Source organism: Paramormyrops kingsleyae, chromosome 7 (genome assembly GCF_048594095.1).
Source record: "Paramormyrops kingsleyae isolate MSU_618 chromosome 7, PKINGS_0.4, whole genome shotgun sequence".
NCBI classification, from domain to species: Eukaryota; Metazoa; Chordata; class Actinopteri; order Osteoglossiformes; family Mormyridae; genus Paramormyrops; species Paramormyrops kingsleyae.
This window is the reverse complement of record NC_132803.1, coordinates 1,704,925-1,731,053: the sequence shown is the minus strand read 5'-3', so window position 1 is coordinate 1,731,053 and position 26,129 is coordinate 1,704,925. Positions and strand designations below refer to the sequence as shown.

Sequence of the window (26,129 nt, the reverse complement as noted above, 5' to 3'; positions counted from 1 at the left end):
TCTAGCTCAGTTATTTGCACAATATCGCCAGAAATATCTTTAAGTTTAAATGAATAAAAACGTGACTAGTTTTAAGAAATGTATGTCTTTACTAAAACGCATAAGCGTACATACCCCTAGTTCGTAATGATACAAATACATGGAATTATACAATTAGAGTTGATTTTCACTAATACTAGATAGGAAAAATTAAGATTGGGACTTTCTCCACATATACCTACAATTCAGCGTCGTCCGGCAAAAAAGCCATGAAGCGCATTGCGTAAGACGTCGTCGTGTTCAATACGTCATTACGCCTTGACGTTATGTTCTTCTCGGCAGCGGAGTAGCAGGAAGAGATGTGAGAGATTTAGGGTGAGTAATTATGGACGGGTGGTAGCACTGGTTTTCTTTTCGGTCCGTTACCAGATAATACCAAGGCTGGGATCCCGACGCCTATATACGGTGCCAGGATAAGCCATTTCGGGGCCCAAAGCAAAATTTTACGGAAACAAATTGATACAAAAGAAAAGAGATACTGATCACGTAATTAGGAGATAGTACGTCATAATTACGATAAGTTGTCTATTTTTCGTTTGTCAATGCAGTGCACTTCGATCGTAAGTTTACAAGATGAATCGTCTGTCTGTCTGTCAGTACCTACATCAATATTACCTTATATAATACAAAACACTGTAGATGTAGATGTTATACCTATCACTAACACTAGATGTCAAAAATCAAAAGATAATGTGAAAAAGAAATTCATAACGATTAATTTAAGCTACTCATGTGGAAATGATTATCGTCGTCCCATAAACAGAACCACCGTTCTTTTGTGGACTTTTTTAACATTTACTTTTTACGTAATATATTTCTGTAATACATACTGTCTTTATGTTAATGAGAAAAATATATGCCTATACGTATTTATGAATTTATGACTTAAACTGCATGAGACAAAAAAAATAATACATTTATTGAAAATAAAATCCGTGTTAAAGTGGACCCGCGCTGTCCAAACCCGTGTTGTTCGAGGATCGACTGTATTTATTTAATTACATATGGACATCACCGTAGCATTAAAATTATAACATACATTTATGCATAAGGTCCAGATGCACCATGTATAATATCTGTAGCGAAACGGTAATTTACAACGTTCAACATTGCTAATTCTAGCCGAATTATAAAAAGAGTTGCCGTCTGTCCCGTATAATATGGGAGGCAGCATTGTAATAAGGGACGGGTGACAGCATTAATTGTAATAATTATAATAGCCAGAAATTGTAATAAATGAAGAACCGAAAGAGCCGGCTTTTACTGCTAAGTTGAGCCAAATTATCCCTGCCGCACAAATGTATACCCTCGCAAATAGACTGTCCGGGATACATCGCAGTTTGTGCATCGCATAAAACAGATGATAGGTACTTAAGACGCGCAAATTTAACGAGGGTTTTTGAGCCCGGGGGCGTCCCATAATGTGCACCTATACAGTATATGCGTGTGGCAGGTAGGCGTCGAGGCTGACGACGCAGCAGACAGGCCAAGCATGTGGGGCTGGCCGGGTAGATTGCGTGTCAATTCCCACACTGATGGGACAGTAACTGATCCAATCGTGCATGTACGGTTTGACACGGCAGCCATAAAAAGCAGTAAAGGGACCTGCTGATATTTGTCATGGTTGTCCGGCCGGCTGCCGTCAGGCACGTCCGGGTGTTATGCTGGAGTTTCTATGCCAGCAAAGAGAACTACACGCACATTGCGACGTATTGTTTTTTTTTTTTTTTTTTGTCGGAGAAACTGTTTATTATAGTTGTCAAGTAATGCATCTCTTCTGTTTTAGACAAACATATGGAAACCAAACGTCTCTTAAAGGAAACGTTAATGGGGGATATATTACATTGCATATGAATAGTTGCAGTCGATAGTAAATGTAAAAATGAAATTTAAACCAGTCACTTTACTATTATTAGTTATTAATGTATGTAGGCCTAATAAAGATGTGAAGAAGAACACTATATATGCAGTATAGTGGAAAAGTCTTCCACAGTCAAAGGAAGTCTTTAAAGGTAATTATCTGGGTAGTAAATATGTTTGCTCAGAACAAAAAAACACAATTTAACCTAGAAATAGATACATATTAAGAGTAACACAATAAAAACTAATAATAATTTTTAATGTTCTTCAAAAAGTCATCATATCTCGTTGGATGGCTAGAAGAACATTGCTTCAGTTCCCAAACCTCTCCTCAGCCATTCCATGAATACAATAAATGTTATCACAAGATCACTTAATTTATTTAAAATAGTTTAAAAAGTCAGTGAGGTATTGATTTGCCAAACATGGTTTACTAATGATCAAGTCAAAAAATACACTGGTAGATGTAGCGGTTACTAGGGTGACTTTAGAGGTTTTGAAATGGTTACGCTTACACATATCGACAGCAGAGTTTTAGATCAACATGAATATCATTTAAATGCGTGAAAATATGCTTGCTGGTGTTTAGAGGCCCTGTGCAGGAAAAGTCCTGGAATCACATTCCAGTGAAATTAAGTGAAGTTCATTTTTCAAAGAAAACAATATTCTTTGGGATTATTCTGTCCAGGTTAAACATTTTCTATGACTGCCTATTGCTATACTGTGAGGCAGGCTGCTTCCAGGCTCAAAGTTCTGAGACAGCGGAATAATAAGGTGAAGCAGGAGTCACTGGCAATGACCAAAATCCAGCAAGGTAGAGGGCAGAAGTAACTTTCTATAAGAGACCGTCAGTTTATCCAACAGTGCTTCATGAATGGGCGGATGACCTCAAGTGACCTTCTTAAAGAATGGGTGACATTAAAAACATTATAAAGACTTCAGTCTCACTGCATCTGCAGAAGTAGAGAGGTTGGGGAAAATTCATCACTCTTCTCAGTTTGCTTTTTTGACTCTTCACAAAGCTCTGCGTTTTCCACACAGATGCCAGTGACAAGGGTTTAAATCAGGGATCTTCAACTCCGGTCCTGGAGAGCTACTATCCAGTAGGTTTTCTGTCCCACTTGGCTTCTGATGAGCCACACCTGGTCCTGGTATTTACCTGAGAACAGGTGTGGCTCATCAGAAGCCAGGTAGGATAGAAAACCTACTGGATAGTAGCTCTCCAGGACCGGAGTTGGAGACCCGTTAAATGATTAATGATTTTCATTTATAATAGACAAATATGGGTGTGTTGTACCAAATAAGAACATTTTGTGCCAAATATAAATGTCATAATTTAAGCACAAAGAAAAAATAAAACTTTGGGTAGATGTTTTGCTTCAGGTTATCCTAATTAAATCTGCATCAGCGAAAAATCGGAGGAGCTCATCTTTAAATCAGACACTCCTCACTTAACGACCGAGGTCTGTTCCTACGACTAGATCGTTACACAAATCGGTGGATAAGCGAGGAGCCGTCTCTTACAAGCTCACTGTACTGGTAGTGGGTTTGTGTCAGCCATCTTTAGGTATTGTTTTAATGTCACCTTTGCACCATTCATAACATTTTTTGTATTTTTATAAATGTCTATACAGTATTATACTGTATACTGTAATAAACAGAAGAGGAAATCAGGTCTGATACACATTACTTAGGTTTGCATACTTTAAATACAAGCAATCAGAGGTTGCATATGCTAGTGTAGTGAATACTGAGCCACTGTGGGAACGAGACTGAGAGTGAGGAAGAGTGATGAGAGATGAGATGCATGGCGCTGAGATGCTGCCCCACCCTTTCATACAGCGTGTAATACCAACTGGCTGTAGAACTGGTGGTCAGTCTGGGCGACCATTAAATAGGTAGCTCATTAAGTGAGGAGTGTCTGTACTTTAAAAAAAGGGAGTTTCTAAAGGACTAATGTAAGACAAAAAAAACATATTGCAAAATAACCAGCGAGAAACAATAGGAGTGCCTTTTACCTCAGGTTACCTCGGCAAGCCAAGGAAAAAGCTACTGACTTTGACAAATATCTTAGTTAAATTACCACATAAAATCCACTCCGAATAACTTGGTAATTGAATACCTTCACATTGACTCATCTCTTGCACAAATTCACCACATCTAGTGAGTAACATGAATAATTTTTTTAAGCACCTATCAGATGAAGTCCGCACCATTTCACCTGCCCTCACGATCATCCTCCTCGCAAACTCGCTTGGTAAAGTAATCGCAGATCCTACGAGCTGTATTTGCAAAGCTGAAAACGACACACTCATGAGACGCAAGTTCATTTAGGAAACCTATTTAAGAAGCTATACATTCTTGGATGAAAATATATTATATTCTATACTCACCTGTTTGAATAGCTGCAAAATATCAGGGCTGCCGGACACACAGGGAAAAAAAAGATGCTGTTTCGAGGAAAATGTCAGCAGTGTTCTTCCTCTTTGGTAGTTAAGGTAGCGCCTTTCCCGGGACACTGTGCTGATTATGATACAGCACTGCCATATTGGTACTACTGATGTGGTGACTTAATGCTGCAGGTGCAGTTCAAAATGACAGAAATCTACTGAGAACAACGCTTGTTAGAAAGTATTTTTTTCCTTGAAGATGCCCGACAGTGTTTTGTCGAAAGATAGAGGCACCGTGTAATTCCCTGTACAGGAAAAACACTGGCTGTGCATGACCGATGGTGCTGACATTGAAGTGGGAATTGGACCAGATAATTGTGCTGGCGGGAATGGGAATTATAGGCCAGGTGTTACGGTCATCGGCAGCATTCTGTAGACTGTCCGGTCTAATCCCGCACCTTTTCAGAGACACCTTAATCTGGTCTTTAAATCTTTCATTCTTCCCACCTGCTGAGCATTGGCCTTGATGTAATTGTCTGTAAAACTCTGCGGGGCAGTTGGTTCTGAGGGATCCTTATTACATAGCAAAGCCATTGTAGTTGATTTTTGGTGATTCTATCCTTTTCTAGTATATGGGTGTGAAGCATTGAACCACAGTGCGTCAGACTCAGGGTGCTTTGCATGCACCCTATATGGAACTGCTCGAGTAACCTAATGTAGTGACTGTAGGTGACCCAGATTTCACAGCCATAGAAGAGTGGATTTGCAGACAGTTGGATGAACAGATACGTTGGTGTACAGGTTGAGGTTCTTGTTTTGGAGACCCGTTGCTGTAATGACTTGTTTTTAGTTTGGTGTGGACGTCAAACCGAGTTTCCTTTTTTTTTAGCTGCATGCAAGACCAGAGACAGGAGATGAAAAGCATTTACTAACAGAGCAGCGTGAACGTGACCTGAGGGCTTCTCAGCAAAGCCAGAATAAGGCTGGCTGCACTACAGCCCTAAGCAGGTAAGTTCAGTTCTAGTTTTGTTGTTTCAGGTCAGGCCATGGACATGTCGAGTAGAGGCAGCTCCAGCCTCCAGGACTGCATCCTCTTCAGAAGTCCATCCAGCCATGATGATGAGACTTTATTTGCCATTTGCACAAGTATAAAGGAATTCTGCAGTTTTCACATGTCCTGTCTCTCTGCTATGCTATTATTGCCGTTTATTGAGTGTCCCTGCAGCAGTTGACTGATTACAGGCACAGAATCCAATTCCACAGAGTCACACACCACTACATTAGGCAGGACAAGTTTCCAGATACTTTGGATCTTCATCCTGATGACCCAGTTAGAGCAGAGCTGAGAGCTCAGAGCCTGATGATGCAGGACAGATACATCTTCTGTGTTAGGATTCTGCTAAATGAACAGCTTCAATGCATGTTCTTCATCCCTTTCTGTTCATGGACGTCCCCCTGCAGGGCTGTGGCCAGCTGCATCATGGACCAGAAACCTCCCCAGCTAAGTGTGGCAGATGTGAAGGAGGAAGCACAGGACGTCCTCATATCGGATGTGGACGGGGCCGGGCACAGCAGCCCTGACAAGGTGAAATGGAGTGACATGAGATGAGAATTAAACAGTCTCTGTGTGTCCTGCATCCAGCAGTGTAACTATGACAGTGAGTCTGTATCTAAAAACCTTCACAGGCCTGCTGTCATGTCACCTGTACTTTTACCCTGTAGTACCTTCAGCAGTGAGCTGCTTAGATGGATTAGGAGTGGAGAGAGAGCAGCAGCTTGAGGGCAGCTTGTGTTCAGTATCAGTCAGGAAAAATGTGTCCTGTATGATACCTGGTAAAGACATTGGTAGATCTGGCCCTGCTTCTTTGTGTGATGCTGAAAAATGTTGCTTTCAGTCCCATAGACCAGTTGAACTCTTTACAGAAGAATTTTTGACTGTATTCTCCTTTCCTCAGAAAGCAGAGAGTACAGTGTGTCCCGTCTTTAATGGGGAGGTGAAAGAAGAAACAGTGTTTCAGGACGTGACTGAGGAGAAGCTGGATGGTGTCAGACCTCCAAACCTAGGTGACTATAGAAACATCTATCAGCTTCCAGAAAATTCCACATGCTGTATCACACAGATACCTAGTGCTGTCTGCAGTCTGTTTTACTGAATTCTTGCTCATGGATTTATTTCCCCTGAATCCATAACTTTTGTTCCCATTACCTAATTTCATCTTTTGTCTTTTTCATGTCTCATTATTCAGTCCAAGGTCTCATTCCAGGGAGGAGAGTGAACAAGTTCCCCTGTCCTCACTGTCCCTCATCCTACACTATAGAAACTTTCCTCCAGAGACACATGAAGAAATCCCACCCTGAAGAGTTTGGTCCTGGTGTGAAACAGAAAGTTCACTGCTGCTCCCATTGTGGGAAGAGCTTCAGTCACTTAGGAAACCTAAAGAAGCATCAGCTGATTCACTCGGGGGTGAGGCCCTACCAGTGCTCGGAGTGTGACAAGAGCTTTAGTCGATTAGAAGCCTTAAAGGTCCACCAACGGATTCACACAGGGGAGAGGCCCTACCAGTGCACTCAGTGTGGGAAGAACTTCAGTCAGGTAATAAACTTAAAGTATCACCAGCGGATTCACACAGGGGAGAGGCCCTACCAGTGCTCACAGTGTGGGAAGAGCTTCAGTCGAGTAGGAAACTTAAAGGACCACCAGCGGATTCACACAGGAGAGAGACCCTACCCATGCTCCCAGTGTGGGAAGAGCTTTAGTCGAGTAGGAGCCCTAAAGAAGCACCAGCCAATTCACACAGGAGAGAGGCCATACCAGTGCTCACAGTGTGGGAAAAGCTTCAGTCGAATAGGGAACTTAAAGGACCACCAGCGGATTCACACGGGTGAGAGGCCCTACCAGTGCTCACAGTGTGGGAAGAGCTTCACTCAAGCAGGAGTCCTAAAGAAGCACCAGCGAATTCACACGGGGGAGAAGCCCTACCAGTGCTCCCAGTGTGGGAACAAGTTCAGTGATTTAAGAGCTCTAAGAGTGCACGAGCAAACTCACACTGGGGAGAAGCCGTACCACTGCTCCCAATGTGAGAAGAGCTTCAGTTCTTTAGGAAAACTAAAGAAGCACCAGGGGATTCACACAGGGGAGAGGCCCTACCAGTGCTCCCAGTGTGAGAAGAGCTTCAGTCATTTAACCAATCTAAAGAAGCACCAGTGGATTCACACAGGGGAGAGGCCTTATCGGTGCTCTCAGTGTGGAAGCAGCTTCAGTGCTTTAGAAAAACTAAAAGAACACCAACGGATTCACACAGGGGAGAGGCCCTACCAGTGTTCCTATTGTAAGAAGAACTTCAGTCAAGCAGGTACCCTGAAGGTCCACCTGCGGATTCACACAGGGGAGAGACCCTACCAGTGCTCCCAGTGTGGGAAGAGCTTCAGTCAAGTAGGAAACCTAAAGCACCACCAACGGATTCACACAGGGGAGAGGCCCTACCAGTGCTCCCAGTGTGGGAAAAGTTTCAGTCATTTAACAAATCTAAAGAAGCACCAGCGAATTCATACAGGAGAGCGACCCTTCCAGTGCTCCCAGTGTGGGAACAGTTTCAGTGTTTTAGAAAAACTAAAGGAGCACCAACGGACTCACACCGGGGAGAGGCCCTACCACTGTTCCCACTGTAAGAAGAGCTTCAGTCAATTAGGAACCCTAAAGATCCACCTGAGGATTCACACAGGGGAGAGGCCCTACCAGTGCTCCCAGTGCGGGAAGAGCTTCAGTCACTTAACAAACCTAAAGAAACACCAGCAGATTCACACTGGAGAGAGGCCTTTCAAGTGCTCTCAATGTGGGAACAGCTTCAGTGCTTTAGGAAAACTAAAGGAGCACCAGCGGATTCATACAGGGGAGAGACCCTACCCATGTTCCTATTGCAAAAAGAACTTCAGTCAAGTAGGAACCCTAAAGGTCCACCTGCGGATTCACACAGGGGAGAGGCCCTACCAGTGCTCCCAGTGTGGGAAGAGCTTCAGTCAAGTAGGAAACCTAAAGCACCACCAGAGGATTCACACAGGGGAGAGGCCCTACCAGTGTTCCCAGTGTGGGAAGAGCTTCAGTCAAGTGGGGAACCTAAAGAAGCACCAGCGAATTCACACAGGAGAGCGCCCCTTCCAATGTGCCCAGTGTGGGAACAGCTTCAGTGCTTTAGGAAAACTAAAGGAGCACCAACGGATTCACACAGGGGAGAGACCATACCCGTGTTCCTATTGTAAGAAGAACTTCAGTCAAGTAGGAACCCTAAAGATCCACCTGCGTATTCACACAGGGGAGAGGCCCTACCAGTGCTCCCAGTGTGGGAAGAGCTTCAGTCAAGTAGGAAACCTAAAGCACCACCAGCGGATTCACACTGGAGAGAGACCTTACCAGTGCTCCCAGTGTGGGAAGAGCTTCAGTCATTTAACAAACCTAAAGAAGCACCAGCGGATTCACACAGGGTAGAGACCCTACCTGTGCTCCCAGTGTGGGAAGAGCTTCAGTCAATGAGGAGAATGTGAGAGAGACAAGAGGTTTCTTCTGGAATTGGTCCTCTCCAATCTCTGTAAAGGATTGCTGGAAGTGGATAGCTTTGAGTAGTGCTTCTCTGCTGGGGTTCTAGCCTCAGCCCACACATGCTATTCTTTGGCTGACCTGGTGACAGGGTGCAGTGCTTCCTGAGCTCTTTGAGTATGCTTCCATACAGTTTGTATACAGCTGTCATGGTCCATGCTGCTCCTAGTGGCCGCAGTCGAGGTGCTGACTGTGGAGGAATCAACTGCAGGCTTTACAGTACAGTGCATGCAGGCAGAGAGAAGCTGCCGGAAGGGACCCTAATGCTGACACATGATGAAATGCTGCTGTAGCAGAGGCTGGTCCAGGCTGCTGGAAGCCCCTCTCTGAATCAGGGGGGTTTGCAGGCTGGATGGGTTATGCTCAGAGTCCTGCTGGGGTATCTGAGTGGGACCAGGTAGGGAGTAGTCATGTTTATTATTGGTCAAACTGGGCATTGTTGGTAAAGCCCAGGGTAGTATCATGAATAATCTCATATTATCATTTATTTCTTAACTACTGCCCCCCCGCCCACAGTCCTACAGGAATACCTGATCGCTGGGTAGGAAGCACACTCAGATGCTCAGGTCCATCACAGGCTGATCCTCTTGTTACATCTTTCTGGACGGGCGTCACACAAACCTTTCCCTTTAGTTTGTAATGGCAGGCTGTACATGTTCTTCCTGTCCTTTATTGTTGTGGTGTAATTTACCATTTTATGTTCTCATGCACAGTTTGTTTCCAGTTTTGGGAAGTAATTGAAAGTGTATTTGAGTTCTCACAGAAAATCCAAAGAAAAAGATGCTTTTATTTTGCAGGGGAAAGGTGACAAATAAGTGATCCACTTTCCAAACAAGAGCACCCTTGAATTCTAAATATATTATTGAATGATCAAATGAATGAATGAATAATAAAATGTTCACCCATTTGCAAGTACAGTATTTTGATTTTGTTTCAGATATATTTGATTCTAATGCTTTTGGGATAGCATTTTGAAGAAAAGTTTTTGAAGTTGTTTACTTTCCAACTTTTGAACACATTTAGTTGTCTGTAAAATATCTTCTTTTTTTAGCATTATTGACTTTGCCCTTTCCACCTGTATGAAGCAGACTGTAATTACATTTTACGCAAATCCCTGACAGCTGCTGTCTAATAGCTTTACTGAGCCTTGATTACACTCATTTTGTGTGCTTTTTTCCTGATTTGGAGATAGTGACTTAAAGTTTTTTCAAGATGCGTTCACGTTATTGAAAATTCCTCTACTTTCCATTCTCTACAGGGCTGGCAAATGAAACATTTTTTTCAACACACAAATAATTCAGTATCATTCTTAAAAAATTTGGGGTCATTCTGGCTCAACTCAAGAAATATTTGGTATTGTCCATGCTCAACCATCTGAGAATTGATCCATTATGTGGTATTTTGTTTGTCCCTTGGCCAATATGAAAAATCTAAAAATTTCTAGTGGCCTAGCTCATATAGTTTAGGAGTTACACTGCCTTGAAATTTAATGACATTTTTCCTTTGTTCTCAAAACAAACTATGGTCGGCTGTATTCAGATTCCTGTATCTTTGCAATGGTAACACCTAGGCACTTGGAAAAAAAAATGTCGATATACAAGTCTTTGGCCAAATTCCAGATGTATCTTTATTTAGCTTGTATCTTGTACCTAACTTAAGATAAAAAAATTCTAAACATGTGTCCCTGTTCAATTTTGACTAGTATTTCAAAGGCAGTATCTCTGTCAATATTGTTAGCATGGTCCCCAAACATTTGGCATGTATTCATCACTCCATACCCTACAAGTGCACTTGGTGTCTTTCTCTAATCTATGAAGAGGGGTGCACTACAGGTCACCAAACATCATGAATTTCTCTCATCGATGGTCCATATCGGTGGAATCTCAATGGGTGTAAAAATATTGTCACTTTCATTGTGTCACTTGAACGTTCTAGGTTCCCTTTACAACATATTGAAAAAGCAGAAAGGTGTTTGCTGTTTTAAGGGTTTTATTGACCTTCAAATTGCCAAGTATTTAGCACCCGGAAATTTTGTTAATTTATTTTGCAGAGTAACCCATGACAGTGATTACTCAGTAACTTCCTTCATGTTAGATAATGTGCAATTTTGGCTACTAAATGTATGCCGAGAAACACACATGTAACTCTGACTCGAAAGAAGTTTAAGCTTAGCTCAAACTACAACAAAATATAAAAATATAAGTTTTGGTATACCTTTAATAGCAACAACATATTTCAGATATTCACATTTAGCTAGTTTGACAGATTTAGCAAGTTCTTTATTACTTTATTGTTTCCTTGGCTGATTTGCTTCTATTTCCTGTTTCTTTGTGTTCTGGTTTTATAACTGAATGATTGATGACTTGAATAATTCCGCCTCTAGTATACTACAGAAGTGTGTGAACTATAGAAAGATAACATAAAGTGCACTAACTGAGTGACATTTGAGCTTTCTTTGTTTAAGTATTTAATTAAATGACCAAAAGCATTCATTCAATTCATATTTTAAACAACAAACAGCAGTTTGAAAACAGTGCAGTTTGTCTCCATCACCATGCGCATTTCACCACAAACTATGAGACCAGATTTGAAGCTCAATAAAACCCTTTGAGCATGGACCATGTTTTGAATTGAGCCGGAATCATCCTTTGATCAAATACCCGAATTATTGCAAACGATACTTTATTATACCAGTCTCAGACTTAGACCTGATGTAAAAGTTCATGAATGTTGATACCCACACACCCTCTAGTGGCCAGCCGTGGTATTCCCGTTAAAAGGCGTCCTTTTTCCTGCCGCTTAAACTGCCCAAGGTTGCAGGCAGAGAACCAGAAACAGGTCTATTTGGCCAAGTATATTGACACAGATAGGGAATTTGTCTCCGGCTGTAAATGATTTCCATACGTCCATCAGATACATACACAGTTGCCAGGAGACATGACAAGACAATTGTCACATACAATTCGGTTGATGTGAATGTGTCAATAAATGTATAACAAGTGCAGGACACTGACAGTTGCATGACAGTTCAGGAACTGCTGCAATGAGTACAGTATGTACAAAACAGTACAAAAAGCACATTGAGTTATTTACAGCAATGAGGTATTGCTTGTTAAGAGGGTAACAGTGCAAACTGAGCAGAGGCAACTGGGTCAACTGTTCATGAGGATGATGGCTTGTGGGAGGAAGCTGTTCTTGTGCCTCTTTGTTTCGACGTACAGTGATCTTTAGCGCCTGGTAGAGAGGAGAAGTTCCTTGGTATGAGGGGTGCATGGTGATTTTCTGCCCGTTTCCTGACTAAGGATGAGTACAGGTTCTGGAGGGGGGCAGGATAATGCCAATGATCTTTTCTGCATACCTGACTATTCGTTGCTGGACTTTTTTTCTTAGTGCTTCACTTGAGCTGGACTCACTGAATGTTGCGTAAAAGGGCATCACTGGCTTCGGTGGCAGCTTGAACTTAAGCAATTTCCTTCCGGGATCAATAATTTTTCCTGATTCTGAAGGTGCAGTAAGTACAGCTTAAGCTGGCCCTTTGTTGTGATGAGGATTATGTTGGTCTCCCATTTGTTGTCCTTTGAGATTGTACATCTCAAAATAGGTTTTCATGGGAAACACAGTCAGGGTTGATTGGGGGGGGGGGGGGCTGGCAGTGTTGGGAGGTTCCTCCTGAGGTCCACTGTCATCTCCATGGTTTTGAGCATGATCAGCTCCTGGTCATTATGACCACCCCAGCAGGCCAGGTGTTCAACCTCCCACCTGTATGCGGACACGTCACCATTACTGATGAATCCAGTGACTATTGTGTCATATGCACATTTGAGGACTTAGACAGTGGAGTCCTTGGAAATGCAGCCGTTGGTGTGGTGGGAGAGAAGCAGTGGGGAGATCACACATCCCTGGGGGCACCAGTGCTGACTGTGGGAGCTGGATCTGAGTCTCCCCAGCCTCACCTGCTGCTTCCTGTCTGTGAGGAAGTTGCTGATCCAGTGACAGGTGGGGGCAGGCAGAGAGGACTGGGTGAGTTTGAAGTGGAGGAGCTCCTGGGTGATGATGTCAAAGGCCGAGCAGAAATCCACAAACCAAATCCTTGCATTGGTGCCTTAGTTAGCTAGTGATGTCCTTCAGATGGGCAAGAACCAGTCTTTCCAAGGTCTTCATGACCAAAGATCCCAGAGCAACTGGCCTGTTGTCATTTAGTCCCATTATGCAAGATATTTTGGGCATCGGTATGATGGTGGAAAGGCACTTAATGAGGAAGAGCATGCGACAGGGTTATTATTGATTGAATTAATTGAATTTGATGATCAGTGGTCCTTGTTGACACACCACAGCACACAGTGCACAATAACAAAATGTGTCCTCTGCATTTAACCCATATGTGACATCGTGACATAGCAGGGGGCAGCAGCCCGGGGAGCAGTGCTTGGGGGCGGTACCTTGCTCAGGGCACCTCAGTGGTGCCTTGCTGGTCAGGGATTCGAACCAATCTTTCTATTAAAAGTGTGCATTCCTAACCATTAAGACACCACAGAAACATTGGGTAATTAATTTAATTTACCTTTGTGTATATATTAATAAATGCAAATTTCACAAATCGCAGTTTTTGGTTAATTGCTTTTCAGAAGGAATATTTTAGGTATTTTTACATCTTTGAAATATTAACAGTTAAAATGACTATTGAATATTTACGGGTTTGATGTTTTGAGAACATGTAATTGTTGTATATGGTCATTCAAATATCGACAAATATTTTTAGATTTAAATTCATAAAAACGTGATCAGTTTTAATAAATGTATGCCTTTACTAAAATTCAGAAGCGTATAGAAACACACTTAGTAATGATAGAAATATATGAAATTATACAGTTACAGTTGTTTTTCACTAATGCTTGAAATGAAAAACTAAGATTGGGACTTTTCACATATGTACAATTCAGTGTCGTCCGTCATGCCGTTTAACGTATTGCGTGATACGTCCTTGTGGTCGTTACGTCATTACGTCAGGTTCTGCTCGGCAGCAGAGACGCGCAGGAAGGATTGTGAGGGATGTAGGGTGAGTATTATAGACGGGTGATACCACTGGTTTTCTTTTCGATATGATACCAAATAATAAAAAGCTTGGATCCAGATGCCGATATTCGGTGCAGGTGTTATGGTTTAAGTGCTGATTCTGTTAACTAGTGACAAGTGCGGTCACGCGATATGCATCCTCTTATTTTTGCTGGGGACGGAAGCAGATTCGTCAATTTTGAGGAGCCAGCTAAAATAAAAGACGTACGCTAAAAAGGACTTGGCTTTTCGGGGTCCTAAGCACATTGTTACGAAAGGGCATCGCTTTCACAAAAGAAAAGAGATCTTATCTCTTCTGTAAAGCACGTCATAATCACGATAAGGTGCATGTTTGTTAACAATGCACTTCCCTAAAATTTTGATGGGGATCGGGGGTGGGGAATGAACGCTGAACCGCTACAGCGCATGCGTAAATCAACATTCCATTTTATTTATTTACCTTTGTTTTACCAGCAAGCAAGGGCATAACTTTGGCTGGAACATGGGGGGGGGGGGGGGGGGGGTGGTGGTTTAGGTCTCCACCCATTAGGGGGGGGAAACATGATTATTGGGGGGGTTGTATTAGCTGGATTTGATTTATCCCCCCCATAATTACAAGAGAGGCCTGGCCACTCTCTTCCACACTCCCTGTTACTCTGAACTGTTGACCGCACGTATTTAAATTCCTCCACGTTCACCAACTCTACTGCCTGCATCCTTCTGCTGTCCTCTCTCTCATTCACACACATGTATTCTGTCTTAGTCCTACTGACCTTCATTCCTCTCCTCTCTAGAGCATATCTCCACCTCTCCAGTCTCCTCAATTTGCTCCATCACTGCAGATCACAATGTAATCTGCAAACATCATAGTCCATGGGGCCTCCTGTCTGATCTCATCTGTCAACCTGTCCATCCCCATAACGAACGAGAAATGGCTCAGAGCTGATCCTTGATGTATTCCCACCTCCACCTTGAATGCATCGCTCATTCTTACCACAGGCCTAATCAGTGTCACACTAACCCATACACATCCTGTACCACTTTTACATACTTTTCTGCCACTCCTGACTTCCTCACACAACAGCACTCTCTAGGTGCCCTGCCTGAACTCCACCTTAGAGTGCTCCATCTTCAAACTCCACTGCTTGATTCTTGGCTCTGCTCTCACCTTTCTCCTCATCTTGATCTCCAAAGTCATCCTGCAGACCACAATCCTATGTTGCCTGGCTATGTTTTCCTCTGGCACTACTTTGCAGTCTCCAGTCTCCTTCAGATTAACCATCCTGCATAGAATTTAATCCACCTGTGTGCATCGTCCTCCATTCTTATATGTCACCCTTTGTTCCTCCCTCTTAACATATGTATTCACCACAGCCATCTCCATCCTTTTTGCAAAATCCAGTATCACCTGACCTTCTGCATTCCTCTCCTTGGCACCATACCCTCCCATCACCACCTCATCAACTCTGTTCCCTTCACCAACATGCCCACTGAACCATTCCCATCACCATTCTCTCTCCCTTGGGTACACGCTCCACCACTTCGTGCAACTCACTCCAGAATTCTCCTTTCTCATCCATCTCACATCCAACTTGCAGGGCAGTAACAACATCCATCACCACACCTTCAGTTTGTAGCTTCACTGTCATCATTTTGACACTCTCTTCACCTCCAGAACACACTTAACATACTTCATACTCTTAGCTCTGTAAATATAGGAGCAGACTAAACTTGTTTGATGCAAAAGCTTTACAACATGTTTTGAGAGCAAGGTTCATGTGTCCACATTTTGAGTCAAGAAAAGCACAATTGTGTTTACTGGTGGACATCATTCCTGATATTTATATATTTTTTAAAGAAAGCAATAGCATGTTTTTAATCCAAATTAAATGGCACTAATAAAAAAAATATATATATGTTTTAAAAACACTATTGCGACTGGCTGTTGCTAAATGTTGTGTTTCAGGGTTCCCCCCGGTACATCGCCCCTGCTTTTGTGGTGTGACAGATAAGCCCATCCTGCTATAAGTTTTGACAGGGACTGCAAGGACGGTCTGAAGGTCTTGTGGGGAGTGAGACACAAGTGCACAGTCATCAGTGTATTGTAGCTCTAGGACCTGTTTAAATAGCTTTGTAGGTGACCTGTAGCCTCCTGATGTTAAACAAGTTCCTGTCCAGCCTAAAATCTACTGTAACACCACTGTTGTGCTCAGGCTCCTTATGGAGATAGGAGAAGGATGGAAGGGAAACATGGAGCACACTAGGAGTAGACACATACACACCCATCAACACACACACACATAACGAAAGGACACAATGAACTTTGAAGTGTCATTTTCACCTGTTTATACATGCAAGTATGCGGTCTATTACATACAAGACTCAAACAGTACATATTTCATAGAAAAGTATGTGTGTGTAAATCTGTGTACATCTTTACCCTCTGGATTTTTTTTTCCATCAATCACGTCATTTTATCTACTCACCAACTCGCATTCGGATTTTCGTTTTACTTGTTCTTTACAAAAAACGAGTGAAGGCCACTGAGTCTCAGGTTTGAAAAATAAGTATTTGTACAGTTTTTCGTTTTTGTAAATATTGAAAATGGGTGACACCCAAACATAAGGCATAAAAAGTTCCCTTCAAGCGCCCCCTCATGCCCCCCTCCGCCTGAGATCTGGAACTGCTGAAATTTTGAGACCAATCACACCAAAGATGAACAGAGTCACTTAGTGGTGTCACATGAGAAGGCAGCCAGAGTCACATGTGCACAGGTGAACCTGATTACATTGAGATGAGTCACACGAAGATGTACTTTTAATAAAGTATTTTTGGGGAAATGGGGAGTGTGGGGGGGGGGGGTTGGCTAGAGATAGTAGAGGTTGGGGTGTGGGAGGATTAGGAATTAGATGGGGGGGGGGGGCTGTGATGAGGTCGTCCGGGGAATAGACCGCCACCGTCGTTCCCACATCATTTAGTTTGTCACTGTTTTAGTGATGCTTGTTCATTTAGTGCATTGGAGGACTAATATCTGGCAATGACTCTTTTACTTTAGCTTGGTGGGTACATCAAACTAAATATACATTTTTTTTAGCTGCACTCAGGACGACAGACAGAGGAGATGAAAAGCATTTACTAACAGAGCAGCGTGAACGTGACTTGTGGGCTTCTCACCAAAGCCACGGAACGACTGGCTGCACTTGATCCCCAAGCTGGTAAGTTCAGCTTTAGTTTTGTTCTTTCAGGTCAGGCCATGGACATGTCGAGTAGAGGCAGCTCCAGCCTCCAGGACTGCATCCTCTTCAGAAGTATAAAGGAATTCTGCAGTTTTCACATGTCCAGTCTTTCTGATATAATAATAATAATAATAATAATACATTTTATTTATCGGCGCCTTTCTAGACACTCAAGGACACTGTACAGTGAATGCAAAAAGAACAATATAAATGATAAAACCACAATAATACCAAAAATACAGGGATAAAAACATTGGTTAAATTAGACAAAGCAACTAAATTCACAGAGAGAAAGCCAGCTTGAACAGATGGGTTTTAAGTTTTGATTTGAAGAGAGGAAGTGAGTCATTGTTTCTGAGCTCAGATGGTAATGAGTTCCAGAGTCGAGGAGCTGAGCGACTGAAAGCTCTGTTCCCCATGGTAGCCAGACGAGCGAAGGGTATAGTGAAATGGATGGAGGACGACGATCTGAGGGTGCGAGAGGGAGAGGCAACTTGTAGGAGGTCGGACAGGTATGGAGGGGCAAGGTTGTGGATGGCCTTAAATGTTAACAAGATCTTAAAGTCAATATAGAACCTAACTGGCAGCCAGTGAAGCTCCTGCAAAACGGGAGTGATGTGATGGATGGAGGGGGTTCGGGTGATAATACGGGCAGCTGAATTTTGTACCAATTGTAGCTTATGAAGGGATTTCTTAGAGAGACCAAAGAGGAGAGAATTGCAATAATCCAAGCGAGTGGTAACAAGACTGTTAACAAGAACAGCAGTGGAACGTGGGGTAAGGGAAGGACGTAGGCGATTAATATTACGTAGGTGGAAATATGAAGACCGGGTGATGTTATCGATGTGAGACTGGAAGGATAAGGTACTGTCGAGGATGACACCCAGGCTCTTAACCTGTGGTGAGGGGAAAACAGACGAGTTAACAATAACTAGAGAAAAACTGTCAGTGTTGGATAGTGCTGATTTAGTTCCAACTAGAAGAACCTCAGTTTTGTCATTATTTAGTTTGAGAAAGTTTAAAGAGAACCAGGACTTAATTTCTGCCAAACAATCAGTGATGGAGGAAGATAAAGTGGAAGAGTTGGGTTTGCTACTGAAGTAGAGCTGGGTGTCATCTGCATAACAGTGAAAGCTGATATTGTACTTGCGAAAGATATTGCCAAGGGGAAGGAGGTAGATAATAAAGAGGAGGGGCCCCAGGACAGAGCCCTGGGGCACACCTGAAGTGACAGTAGAAGGCTGAGATGTGAAAGATTTGAGCTGAATGAACTGAGTACGGCCAGAGAGATAGGATTTGATCCAGTGTAATGGAGTGTGTCTGATACCAATAGAAGATAATGTTTTTATGAGGGTGTTGTGACAAATGGTATCAAAGGCCGCACTCAGGTCAAGAAGAATGAGAATAGTTAGTAAACCAGAGTCAGCTGCCATAAGTAGGTCGTTAGTGATTTTTATAAGTGCAGTTTCTGTGCTATGAAGAGGGCGAAAACCAGACTGGAACTGTTCATACAAATTATTGTAAGATAAGTGGGAATGAAGTTGAATAGCTACTGTTTTTTCAAGAATTTTAGAGATAAAAGGTAAGTTAGAAATTGGATGGAAGTTATTGAAGTCAGTAGGATCAGCACCAGGTCGTTTCAGTATTGGAGTTATAACAGCTGTTTTGAAGGATGGAGGAACAGTTCCAGTGGTGAGAGAAGAGTAAATGATAGCAGAAATGAGGGGAATCAGAGAAGGGAGGCAGGTTTTAACCAGATCTGTGGGTAGAGGGTCTAACTGACAGGTGGATGACTTGGACTTACAGAAAATATCTGAAATTTCTGAAAGGGAGGGAAGCTGAAAGGATGAAAATGTCAGAGTAGGGGAATGGAGTTCAAATGAGCTACAAGTGGAGGTTGACCCAATGTCCTGATGGATCCTCTATTTTTTCATTAAAGAAGGACATAAGGGAATTGCGGAGATCTGTAGAATAAAGATGGGATGGTAGAAAATCCGGGGGTCGGGTAATATTGTTTAGTATTGAAAACAATGCCTTAGTATTACACTTATTGGATGAAATTATATGGGAATAATAGTTGGATTTAGTTTGAGCAATATAATCCCTGTAGTATGATATGTGGTCTTTGAGCATCTCTTTGTGAACAGTGAGTCCAGTTTTTCTGTAAAGTCTCTCTAGTTGGCGTCCTTTGGTTTTTAAAAGCCGAAGTTCAGATGTAAACCAGGGAGCAGAAAAACAAAAAGAGACAGATCTGTTTTTTAATGGGGCAACAGAGTTAAGAATGTCACGAAGCCCACAGTTATAATAGGAAACTAACTCTTCTGGGGTGGATATGCTGGGAATGTCCATAAGAGAGTTAATGCTAGAAATAAGTAAATCCAGATTAATATTCTTAATATGGTGAAAGGAAATGAAACGAGGGAACTTCTGAACAGAAAATGTGAGTTCAACTTTAAATGAGATGAGGAAATGATCAGTTATGGGGAGTTCAACTGCTGTGCAATCAGAGGGGATAACACTAGAGCAGCAAATTAAGTCCAAAATATGGCCTTTAGAGTGAGTCGGAACATCAGTGTGCTGCTGAAGTCCAAAACTCTCGAGACAAGATGTAAAGTCTCTTGTAAAGGGGTTATTATTATTGTCCATGTGTATATTAAAATCCCCCAGCAATATTATATTTGACGATAACGTAGATAAGTGTGTTGGAAAAGTAGCAAAGTCATTTAAAAACTCAGTATTTGATTTAGGGGGACGGTAAACAGTTGCAATAATGGTAGGATCCAGACAGTTGACATACAGTGGATTCAAAGGACCCGAATGCCTGAACAGACACTGGCGAAACTCTCCATTTTTCACGGTAAATTATCGGCCAGAACCACGGGGTTCAGACATGTAAACAAACCCCGGAGGAGTAGATTCATTAAGCTGAGAAAAGTCATCAGGCAGTTGCCATGTCTCAGTTAGACAGAAAAAGTCAAATTTACGGTCGATCAAGAGATCCTGGATGAGATGTCCCTTGCTCTTAAGTGAGCGGATGTTTAGGAAGTTGACAGTTGAAGTTTCACGCAGAGTAGTAGTAGTGCTAGTCGATCGAGCTAGGCTTGCTAGCACACTGTGGTCGACAGTCCTGCTGGAGTTACATGGAGGACGGCGTGAGCTGGACCAGATGGAGTTTATTGTTTTCGAGGTGTCGGTCCGGAAACCCCGACGGGACCCACGGTGAATGTATCTCCGGCGAGGGCAGAAAGCGATGTTCGGATAAAGCTGCGGTATAGTCAGCGGATGTTCAGACAGGTGGAAACGCAGCCGGAGAAGCTCAGCCGCCAAATATTGGAGACCCGTCGCAGGTTGGAAAACAAGCGATGGTGGAGTCCAGATAAACACAAACCAGATAAAAATGCAACTGATCCACACTGTGAGTGAGGATCGGACAACTTAAACGTCCAATGGGCAAATGGGCAGATCCAGATCCAGGAAAGACTCAATACCGGCGAGCAGCGGCAGTCAGTTCGCGCCTGTGTTCGCCCAACCGGCAACTAGAGACCTATTGTTAGCCTTTTATCCAGCACCCCTGGGGCAGTTTTCGGCATTACTGGCTTTGCTGAAGAGCCCAACAGTGATATGAATTGAACTGACAACCTTCTGATCACAGGCACAGAATCCAATCTCACAGAGCCACAAACTTCCACATTAGGCAGGACAAGTTTCCAGGTGCTTCAGATCTTCAACCTGCTAACCCAGTTAGAGCAGAGCTCAGAGCCTGATGCTGCAGGACAGATATATCATCTGTATCAGGATTCTGCTAAATGAACAGGTTCAATGCATGTTCATCATTCCCTTTCTGCTCACAGACGTCCCCCTGCAGGGCTGTGGCCAGCTGCAGCATGGACCAGAAACCTCCCCAGCTAAGTGTGGCAGATGTGAAGGAGGAAGCGCAGGACGTCCTCATATCGGATGTGGACGGGGCCGGGCACAGCAGCCCTGACGAGGCGAAATGGAGCGCTGCTGGTGTGGGGCCCAGCTGCCTTCTGCACTCACAGGTTGCTCGTCTTGCTTGTTAGTATCCAGGCAACTGCATGAACCTTGACCTTTCTGAAGTCATCTGGGATTTTAAACCAGGGGTAGCCAATCTTATCCGCAAAGGGCCGGTGTGTATGCAGGTTTTTGGGATAACCTGTAGGTCAGCTGTTCAAACCCAAGTGTGAGGACTCTTCAGCCAATCAGTCCTCTAATTAGTAATCGAATTAGACAGTTGCAGCGAAAACCCGTATACACACCGGCCCTTTGCAGATAAGATTGGCCACCCCTGTTTTAAACAGTCTCTGTGTGTCCTGCCTCCAACCATGTATCTATGACAGTGAGTCTGTATCTAAACACCTTCACAGGCCTGCTGTCATGTCACCTGTGCTTTTACCCTGTAGTACCTTCAGCAGTGAGCTGCTTAGATGGATTAGGAGTGGAGAGAGAGCAGCAGCTTGAGGGCAGCTTGTGTTCAGTATCAGTCAGGAAAAATGTGTCCTGTATGATACCTGGTAAAGACATTGGTAGATCTGGCCCTGCTTCTTTGTGTGATGCTGAAACATGTTGCTTTCAGTCCCATAGACCAGTTGAACTCTTTACAGAAGAATTTTTGACTCTATTCTCCTTTCCTCAGAAAGCAGAGAGTACAGTGTGTCCCGTCTTTAATGGGGAGGTGAAAGAAGAAACAGTGTTTCAGGACGTGACTGAGATGAAGCTGACTGGGGGTGTCAGACCTCCAATCCCAGGTGACTATAAAAAAAAAAAAAAAAACACCTTCCAAAGTTCCACATGCTGCATCACACAGATATCTAGTGCTGTCTGCAATCTGGGTTACTGTTAATTAGACTGCCATGGATTTCTCCTGAATCCATCACTTTTCTTCTCAATACCCAATTTGAAACTTACTCTTTTTCATGCCTCATGCCTTTCAGTCCAAGATATCATACCAGGGAGGAGAATGAACAAGTTCCCCTGTCCTTACTGTCCTATACTGCCTTATACGTCAGAGATTTTCGTCCAGAGACACATCAAGAAATCCCACCCCGAGAAGTTTGACCCTGGAGTGATACTGAAACTTCTCTGCTGCTCCCATTGTGGTAAGAGCTTCAGTCATGTCGGAGTCCTAAAGGAGCATGAGCGGACTCACACAGGGGAGAGGCCTTTCAAGTGCTCACAGTGTGGGAAGAGCTTCAGTCAGGTAGGAGTCCTAAAGAAGCATGAGCGGACTCACACAGGGGAGAGGCCTTTCAAGTGCTCACAATGTGGAAAGAGCTTCAGTCATGTAGGAGCCCTAAAAGAGCATGAGCAGACTCACACTGGGGAAAAGCCTTACCAGTGCTTCCAGTGTGAGAAGAGCTTCAGTCATTTAAGATACCTAAAGAAGCATGAGTGGATTCATACAGGAGAGAGGCCCTTCAAGTGCTCACAGTGTGAGAAGAGCTTCAGTCGATTAGAAGCTTTAAAGGTCCACCAGCGGAATCACACAGGGGAGAGACCCTACCAGTGTTCCGAGTGTGGGAAGAGCTTTAGTCAGGTAATAAACCTAAAATATCACCAGCGGATTCACACAGGGGAGAGGCCCTACCAGTGCTCCCAGTGTGACAAGAGCTTCAGTCGAGTAGGAGCCCTAAAGAAGCATGAGCCAATTCACACAGGGGAGAGGCCCTACGAGTGCTCCCAGTGTGGGAAGAGCTTCAGTCGAGTAGGAAACCTAAAGGACCACCAGCGAATTCACACGGGGGAGAGGCCCTACCATTGCTCCCAGTGTGGGAAGAGCTTCAGTCATTTAGCAAACCTAAAGAGTCACCAGCGGATTCACACAGGGGAAAGGCCCTACCATTGCTCCCAGTGTGGGAAGAGCTTCACTCAAGCAGGGGTCCTAAAGAAGCATCAGCGAATTCACACAGGGGAAAAGCCCTACCAGTGCTCCCAGTGTGGGAACAATTTCAGTGATTTAAGAGCCCTAAGGGTGCATGAGCAAATTCACACTGGGGAGAAGCCGTACCAATGCTCCCAGTGTGAGAAGAGCTTCAGTGCTTTAGGAAAACTAAAGAAGCACCAGCAGATTCACACAGGGGAAAGGCCCTACCAGTGCTCCCAGTGTGGGAAAAGCTTCATTCATTTAGGAAATTTAAAGGACCACCAGCGGATTCACACAGGCGAGAGGCCCTACCAGTGCTCGCAGTGTGGAAAGAGCTTCATTCATTTAACAAACTTAAAGAAGCACCAGCGGATTCACACAGGGGAGAGGCCCTACCACTGCTCCCAGTGTGGGAACAGCTTCAGTGCTTTAGAAAAATTAAAGGATCACCAGCGGATTCACACAGGGGAGAGGCCCTACCAATGTTCATACTGTAAGAAGAACTTCAGTCAAGTAGGAACCCTAAAGATCCACCTGCGGATTCACACAGGGGAGAGACCCTACCAATGCTCTGAGTGTGGGAAGAGCTTCAGTCAAGTTGGAAACCTAAAGCACCACCAGCGGATTCACACAGGTGAGAGGCCCTACCAGTGTTCCCAGTGTGGGAAGAGCTTCAGTCATTTGACAAACTTGAAGAAGCACCAGCGAATTCACACAGGAGAACGGCCCTTCCAGTGCTTTCAGTGTGGGAACAGCTTCAGTGTTTTAGAAAAACTGAAGGAACACCAACGGATTCACACAGGAGAGAAACCCTACCACTGTTCCTACTGTAAGAAGAACTTCAGTCAAGTTGGAACTCTAAAGATCCACCTGCGGATTCACACAGGGGAGAGGCCCTACCAGTGCTCCCAGTGTGGGAAGAGCTTCAGTCAAGTAGGAAACCTAAAGCACCACCAGCGGATTCACACAGGGGAGAGGCCCTACCAGTGCTCCCAGTGTGGGAAGAGCTTCAGTCATTTAACAAACCTAAAAAAGCACCAGCGGATTCACACAGGGGAGAGGCCTTTCCAGTGCTCTCAGTGTGGGAACAGCTTCAGTGCTTTAGGAAAACTAAAGGAGCACCAACGAATTCACACAGGGGAGAAACCCTACCACTGTTCCTACTGTAAGAAGAACTTCAGTCAAGTAGGAACCCTAAAGATTCATCTGCGCATTCACACAGGGGAGAGGCCCTACCAGTGTTCCCAATGTGGGAAGAGGTTCACTCAAGTAGGAAACCTAAAGCACCACCAGCGGATTCACACAGGAGAGAGGCCCTACCAGTGCTCCCAGTGTGGGAAGAGCTTCAGTCATTTAACAAACCTAAAGAAGCATCAGCGGATTCACACAGGGGAGAGGCCTTTCCAGTGCTCTCAGTGTGGGAACAGCTTCAGTGCTTTAGGAAAACTAAAGGAACACCAACGGATTCACACAGGGGAGAGGCCCTACCCATGTTCGTACTGCAAGAAGAACTTCAGTCAAGTAGGAACCCTAAAGATTCATCTGCGCATTCACACAGGGGAGAGGCCCTACCAGTGCTCCCAGTGTGGGAAGAGCTTCAGTCAAGTAGGAAACCTAAAGCACCACCAGCGGATTCACACAGGGGAGAGGCCCTACCAGTGCTCCCAGTGTGGGAAGAGCTTCAGTCATTTAACAAACCTAAAAAAGCACCAGCGGATTCACACAAGGTAGAGGGAGGGGGGTGGGGGGAAGCAGTGATGGTGTGATTAATGTCCAGTTTGCTCTATATAAGTATTATGTGTAGGTTGTAGCCACAGACCATGGCTTGTATCTCCTGAGATGCCTAATGTTTAATCTGGATCTGATCCTGTCAAACCCCTATGAGTGATTGCTGCAAGTGGGTGGCTTTGAACTGTGCTTCTCAACTGGTTCTAGCCTGAATAAAAAGATTATTCTTTGGTCAGTGATAGGGTGGAGTGCTTTCTGAGCTCTTTGGATACACTTCCTTCCAATGTGGTATCAGCTGCTATGGTCCATTCTGCTCCTAATGACTAAAGTAGTGGTGCTGACTGAGAAGGAACTCAACAGCACCTACAGGGCAGGTACCGCATGCTGACACATGATGAAATGCTGCTGTAGCAGAGGCTGGTCCAGGCTGCTGGAAGCCCCTCTCTGAATCAGGGGGGTTTGCAGGCTGGATGGGTTATGCTCAGAGTCCTGCAGGGGTATCTGAATGGGACCAGGTAGGGAGTAGTCATGTTTATTATTGATCAAACTGGGCAGTGATGGTAAAGTCTACGGTAATTAATAATAATAATAATATAGGTGCAGGCAGAAATAATGTGGCCAAACAGACTATCATGGCGTAAATCTCATGGAAAGATATTCAGAAAGTGGAAAAACAAGAATGTAGGAACATTTGAACATAGATCATATACCATACGCTAACACACATTCAAGAACAACTGCAACACGAACATCCTGGCAATGGCAATCAAAAATCACTCTGATACCTCTTGTGAAGTTTGGTACGAAGATCATTTCTGACATATCTGGTGAAGATGGAAAATTCTTACATTTTTAGTACAATCCAATATGACAGCCACATCAATTATGTGGATGTGAAAGTTCCCATCGATCAGCCTGGGCACATCCCATGGTATTAGTAGACCCAAGATTTGTTTTCGAAGGCAAACCAATTCACAGTTATTAGCCAAAACACATTTTTGTATGTTCATTTTGAATCAGGTTAATAAAAGTTTGTCTGCTCACCAAACATGGCTAACAACACCCAAACAAATTTTAGCAGGCGAAAATTACCCTTCTATATGACTGCGAATTGTGAAATTTGGTGTATTGGTGCAATATTCCTTCCGCTACTCAAGTCAGACAAAAATTCACAGGTTGCGCTTGTGGTGATGCTGTACTGCCTGTAGTCCATAGGGCCTTGTACAGTAATGTAGATATTCTAAAGCCACACACACACAAGGGGCTTCCATACTTAATGCACATTCATTTACAGACATTCTAACTGAACATTTGATGTTAAATGTGGCCAAAGACTCTATTCAGACCTTAGT

At 43.7% G+C, this 26,129-nt stretch overlaps 1 pseudogene; it reads left to right on the top strand.

Annotated features, from left to right (window-relative positions):
• Positions 1-283: 283 nt before the first annotated feature.
• LOC111836249 (uncharacterized) lies at positions 284-25,007 on the top strand (annotated as a pseudogene).
• The last annotated feature ends 1,122 nt before the right edge of the window (positions 25,008-26,129 follow it).